This window comes from Glycine max, chromosome 16 (assembly GCF_000004515.6).
Source record: "Glycine max cultivar Williams 82 chromosome 16, Glycine_max_v4.0, whole genome shotgun sequence".
NCBI classification, from domain to species: Eukaryota; Viridiplantae; Streptophyta; class Magnoliopsida; order Fabales; family Fabaceae; genus Glycine; species Glycine max.
Genome location: NC_038252.2, coordinates 12,390,767 through 12,396,921, shown reverse-complemented (window position 1 = coordinate 12,396,921; position 6,155 = coordinate 12,390,767). Strand labels below are relative to the sequence as shown.

Genomic DNA, 6,155 nt, shown 5'->3' with positions numbered 1-6,155 from the left:
AATAAAACAACACAAAGGGGTAATTCACACATACGAGACCGCAAAGATCCAATTTTAATGCTACGTTTTGGGCATGACGGCGCCTCAACGTAGCATTAAAAAGGTTACGTATTACTCCAAAGCAAACAAACATCACTAGCAAAACTATAAACCAAAATATGCATGAGGAAGAATGGCACAGGAGCGCTCTTTGCCTTTATTTGGGAACTTATAGGACAATATCTAGGGGTCTCTAATAACGATTTCCCCAACCATTCATAACTCACACAACTGTTCTCTAGAGGTATCATCACTCAAGATAATAATATTGTGGCGGTATGGAATACCAGCGACAACATATTATAAAGAGAGAAAGCTCTAGACGAGGTTTCACTATTATCAAGCAAGTCGGAGACCTAGCATGATGATAGATTCACCTCCACTCCTTAAATTCCCATGAACCCGGGTGTAGGGCCCCCTTTTTTTACTCAAACCCGTGGGTGCTTAGAATGCAGTGTAAAGAATGCGAAATAGACAACAATTATTTACATTTTACACAGTTCAAATAAAAGCACACCCAAAGTTTCACAATTCCACAATTCCTAAAATAAGCCTAACTCACAAAAAGTCCCCAGTGGAGTCGCCAACTGTCGCAACGTGCCCTTCGCGAGCGAGCGAGGGCAAGGCTCACGGGTGCGCTTTCCAAAGGAGGAAAGATGCGCGGAGTCGCCACCAACGTTTATTTGTGGAAAACATTGGAAAAACCGAAGGAAACCGGTCAAAATGAAAATTCTAAGTTCGGGAGTTGTATTTACGCTTGAGGAAGGTATTAGCACCTCTTACGTTTGTCTCGAAGGACAACAGCCTATGTTTTAGAATTGTGGAATTGTGTTATCTTAACTTTTATTTCTTTTAATTTTTTGAGGTCGACAAAAGCGGGGCTTTTGCTCCTACGTACCCTCCTTTGGAGAGGAAATCAGACCTACGTAGTTCTTTCTTATGCGTGAATCAAGTGATTCTTTTTACTTGAAGGGTGATCATTTTAAGGCGTTGTACCTTAAAAATGATCCTTTTTTACTTGGTAAGAAACTGAAATGATAAACTTTCAAAACCCTATTTTTGTGGACGAGCTTGACTAGGCAAGTTGATTTTAGCCTTAGTTTCACTTTAGTTATTAGTCAATTCAATTAAGAATGAGAAATCCCAAAGAGAAAATGTCCGATTGATTTTCCGCTTTATTTTACTAAAAGACATTTTTTGATTATTATATTATTATTTTACCTCTTTTTGATTTCCAACGTGGTTACGGCACGACCGAACGGTCGGAATTCATTTTAACCAAAATTAACGGATGATACAATTCAAACGATCGGAGGAAATTTATTTTATTTTTAGATTAAGCGAGAAATGACTTAAATAAATGACTTAAGCACATCAAAAGGGGGTATAAAAAGTAAATGAAAACGAGAATGAAAATACATGAAACACAATGTGGACCACCACGGGTACATATAATGAATTGAAAAGCTTGGTTTGAAGTACTTACCCGTTGAAGACTGAAGAAAATGAAGAACGAACGATGAATCTTGAAGAACGGTCGAGAATCTTCGCATAATTACTCACGGAAACGTTATGGAAACGTTACGGAAGCGCCTCGGCTTGGATTTTCTTCATGGAAATAATTTTCCTAAGCAAATTCGAAAGAGAGAGAAGTGCCTAAAGGGCTGAACCTTTTTCTTCTTCACTTCCTCCCCTATTTATAGCAAAATAGGGGAGATGCTTGCCGCCCAGCTCGCCCAGGCGAGCCAAGTTGCTTCCTCCAGAAGCAACAGCCTTCTGGAGGAATCTTCTGGAAGGCCCAAGTGGGCCTGGTTGCTATTTACACCCCTCTTTTTACTAAATGCACCCCCCCTTTTCTATTTTTTTGTAATTCTTTTTCCGTAACATTACGAAACTTTACGAATTTCGTAACGATACTTATTTTCCTTCCGTAAGGTTACGAATTCTTACGGATTATGTATTTACTCCCTTTTTTACCTTTTGAAGAAGTTACGAAAACTCACGGATTGCGCAAAAACAACTCTTTTCGATTTCCGCCACATTACGGAATTTCACAGATTGCGCAAGCCTGCTTCCTTTTGGATTTCTGAGACGTCTCGGGACTTCATTTATTGCATGTCATCTAGTAATAATCCCCGAACGAAATTAGGGTATGACAGGGACTACCTGGACGGGACTCACCCATTTGCTGTCGGAGATAGGATAAATGATTCCAACTTGCAAAAGCTTGGCTACCTCCTTCTTCACTACATCAAGAATCACTGGGTTAAGTCTTCTCTGTGGCAGTCTTACTGGTTTAGCCCCATCCTCTAAATTTATTTGATGCATACATGTGGATGGGCTAATACCAGGAATGTCTGCCAAGGTCTAGCCTATAGCCTTCTTATGCTTCTTGAGAACTGATAACAGCTTCTCCTCTTGCTCATTAGCAAGGGAGGAAGATATAATTACTGGAAAACTTTTGCTATCATCCAAGTAAGCATATTTTAAATTTGATGGCAGAGGCTTCAATTCTGGTGTGGGCGGCTGGATAATGGTAGAAAGAGATGGTTTCTCAGCCTGTACCTCATAAAGAAAGTCAGAGGTATGTGTACTTCCTAAAACATGGTTAGTTCTATCTGACTCTAGAAAATCAATCTCAAGAGGTAAAAAATCACCATATATGTAATTAATATCAATTTCAGATTCACTCTCAGCATCAAATTCAGACATATGATCACGTACAAATTTAGATTCAATGCATGAAGAGTGACAGGCATGCAGATTAGAATGAAGATCAGTCATGTATTCATCAACAATATGGTCAATTATTTCAGCACGAAATACATAAAAATCTTCAGATGGGTGTTTCATAGCATCAAGAACATTAGTTATATCACTAAGCTCCATAGATAGTGTGTATGCATATACATCTATCTTAGTTCTAGTAGTTTTCATAAAAGGTTTGCCTAGAATGATGGGAACTGATCCTTTAGAAAATCCCTCCTCCATATTCAAAATATAAAAATCAACAGGGAAAATTAGTTCACCAACTCTAACTGAGACATCCTCTATGAAACCAGCAGGATAGGCAACACTTCTATTAGCTAAATGAATTACCACATCAGCTGACTGCAAAGGACCTAGAGATAGAGAATTAAAAATACACAGAGGCATAACACTAACAGAAGCTCCTAAATCTAGCATGGCATGTCAAACTTATTGTTCCCTATAATACAAGGTATGCTGAATGTACCTGAATCTTTACATTTTTCAGGGATTTGGGGAACAGATTTATCAATCAATGCAGAGACATTTCTACCCATACTAATTATTTCACTTCCTTTAAGCTTCCGCTTATGAGTGCACAGCTCTTTCAAGAATTTAGCATATCTTGGAATTTTCTTTATTGCATCCAGCAGAGGTATGTTTACCTCTACTTTTCTAAATGTTTCCAAGATCTCCTTCTCTGCCTCTTCCATTTTTTTATTGGAAATTGCTCTTGGAGGGAATGGAAGAGGGATATGCTGCTTATGTAAACCAGAATTACCAGTGGAAGATTCACCTGCATAGAAATTGTTAGGTAACTTACTCTTTAAATTTTTTCCATCATCTTTTTCTGGAGTAGAGTGAGGTTGGGCAGGTTCATTTGCGGACGAGGAAGGTGCTGCTACTGGTTGAGATCCTTGACACTGCTTTCCCGACCCCAATGTAATGGCACTCACATTTTTGGGATTATGGACATATTGAGAAGGTAATCTGTCAGAATTTTGGGACTGTTGTTGATTTAACTGTGTAGCCAATTGTCCCATCTGGTTAGTTAAGCTTTGAATGGGGGCTCTGGTCTCTTGTTGAAACTGCATGTTTTGCATAGTCATTTGTCTCACAAGTTCTTCAAGGGAAGGTTGCGGAGGAGCCTCAACTGTTTGCTGTTTCTGGGGCTGTTGTTGTTGTTGCTGCTGGATTGGTGGAGGAACGTATGGTCTGCTTGGGCCAGCAGCATTTTGAAAATAAGGTTGTTGTTGCTGCTGTTGTGAAGGATTCGACCATCTAAGGTTGGGATGATTCCTCCACCCAGGATTGTACCTATTGCTGGAGAGGTCATAATTATTCTGTTGTGGCTGATTTTGCTGCTAAGGTTGAGGAGGTCTGTTGTAGATGTTTGCAGCATAAGCTTCAGGCTATTCAATTGCTTTAGATTGTTGCACAGAAGGGCAAAGGTCTGTGTGGTGGTCGGCAGAGGAGCATAAACCACTGATGTCTGGCGACAGGTGCAGATTTTTTATTCATGGCCAGTTGGGTTACCAGGTTAACCAAGGCATCTAGTTTACCTTCAAGCATCTTAGTCTCACCTGATGAAGATGAATTCGTGGCTACTTCATGCACTCCTCTAATGACAATAGCATCATTTCTAGCACTAAATTGTTGGGAGTTGGAAGTCATCTTTTCAATTAAATTTCTGGCTTCAGCAGGGGTCATGTCTCCAAGGGCTCCACCACTGGCAGCATCTATCATGCTTCTCTCCATGTTACTAAGTCCTTCATAAAAATAGTGGAGAAGAAGCTGATTTGAAATCTGGTGGTGAGGGCAGCTGGCACATAATTTTTTAAATCTCTCCCAATATTCATATAGGCTTTCTCCACTGAGTTGTCGAATGCCTGAAATATCTTTTCTGATGGTCGTGGTCCTGGAAGCAGGGAAATTTTTTTCTAAGAATACTCTCTTGAGGTCATCCCAGCTCATGATGGACCTTGGAGTAAGGTAATATAGCTAGTCCTTTGCCACTCCCTCTAAAGAATGAGGAAAGGCCTTCAGAAATATGTGATCCTCCTGGACATCTGGGGTTTCATGGTGGAGCAGACAATATGGAATTCTTTTAGATGCTTGTGTGGGTCTTCACCTGCAAGGCCGTGAAACTTTGGAAGCAAATTGATCAGTCCAATTTTAGGAACATATGGGACATACTCATCAGGGTATTGGATGCATAAGCTTTCGTAGGTGAAATCAGGTGCAACCATTTCCCTTAAAGTCCTCTCATGGGGTGGAGGTTGTGCCATATTCTTAGAATGTACAAAATCAGAATGTTTAAAACTATAATGCTCAAAATCACCAATAACAGAATGCTCAGGATGCTCAAAAGGTACAAAATGATGTCTAACTAATCTATGAAATGTCCTATCTATCTCAGGATCAAAGGGTTGTAAGTCAGATGGATTGCCTCTAGTCATACACTATATTCAGCATGCATAACTAGTTACCTTCTCATGCAAGTAACATTGTAGGTTTGAACTACAGCTACCATTAAATGATATCCAGATGACTTGAAATTTTGTGAGCAACCTTATAAAATGATGATAAGATAGCACAAAAAATTTCAAACGAAAATTCAAAGTCTAACTATATAAGCTAAAAATGATAAGTTAAAAAAAATAAGACAATAATACTTGGAAAATAAAAAACTTTTGACAGAATCGCAATTTTTGGAAGAAGGAGACCTCAGCCAGCCTATGGCGGGCTGGCTGCCACGGCATAGGATATTTTTTTCTACCCCAAATACATATATAATAATAGTCATTCTGATACCCGGAGCAAAAGTTATGGCCGTTTGAAGTTTTGACAAAAATCAAATTTGCTACTTTTTTGGAACTTTAAAATCTGACCAAACTAAGGGCTCCAACTATTTTTCCCACAAAATATGGATCAAAAGAAGTGACCACAAAAAAATTCAGCCAAAAATAACAACTCTAGCTACCAAAACAAAAAATCCTAATTAATTCAGCAAGGGTGGTCGCTAAAATCTGTCGCTACCTGATTTTCACTACTACTCTGTTTTGCCACAAGCAAAAGTGGTCGCTAAATCCGTTTCAAAACACTATTCACAGCAAAACACCCAAAACTGAAATAGGAGAAACGCTTAACTGAAAAACTAAAACAGAACACACCCTAAACAAAATACCAAGGTACTAAACAACACTAACACAATACTAAAACAACACTAATACAAGAAAACAACATGAACACAAGAATTAAACACTAACACGACACTAGCTATTATGAACCTTTGGATACTGCTCCCCGACAACGGCGCCAAATTTGATCGAGGTTGTACCCGAATTAAATAAACATTAAAATTTAGT

General features: G+C 39.0%; 1 non-coding gene across 1 annotated transcript; it reads left to right on the top strand.

Annotated features, from left to right (window-relative positions):
* Positions 1-4,591: 4,591 nt before the first annotated feature.
* Positions 4,592-4,698, top strand: LOC112999846 (small nucleolar RNA R71). The gene has a single exon (XR_003265064.1). It is a non-coding gene; the product is annotated as a small nucleolar RNA R71 (small nucleolar RNA).
* Positions 4,699-6,155: the final 1,457 nt, after the last annotated feature.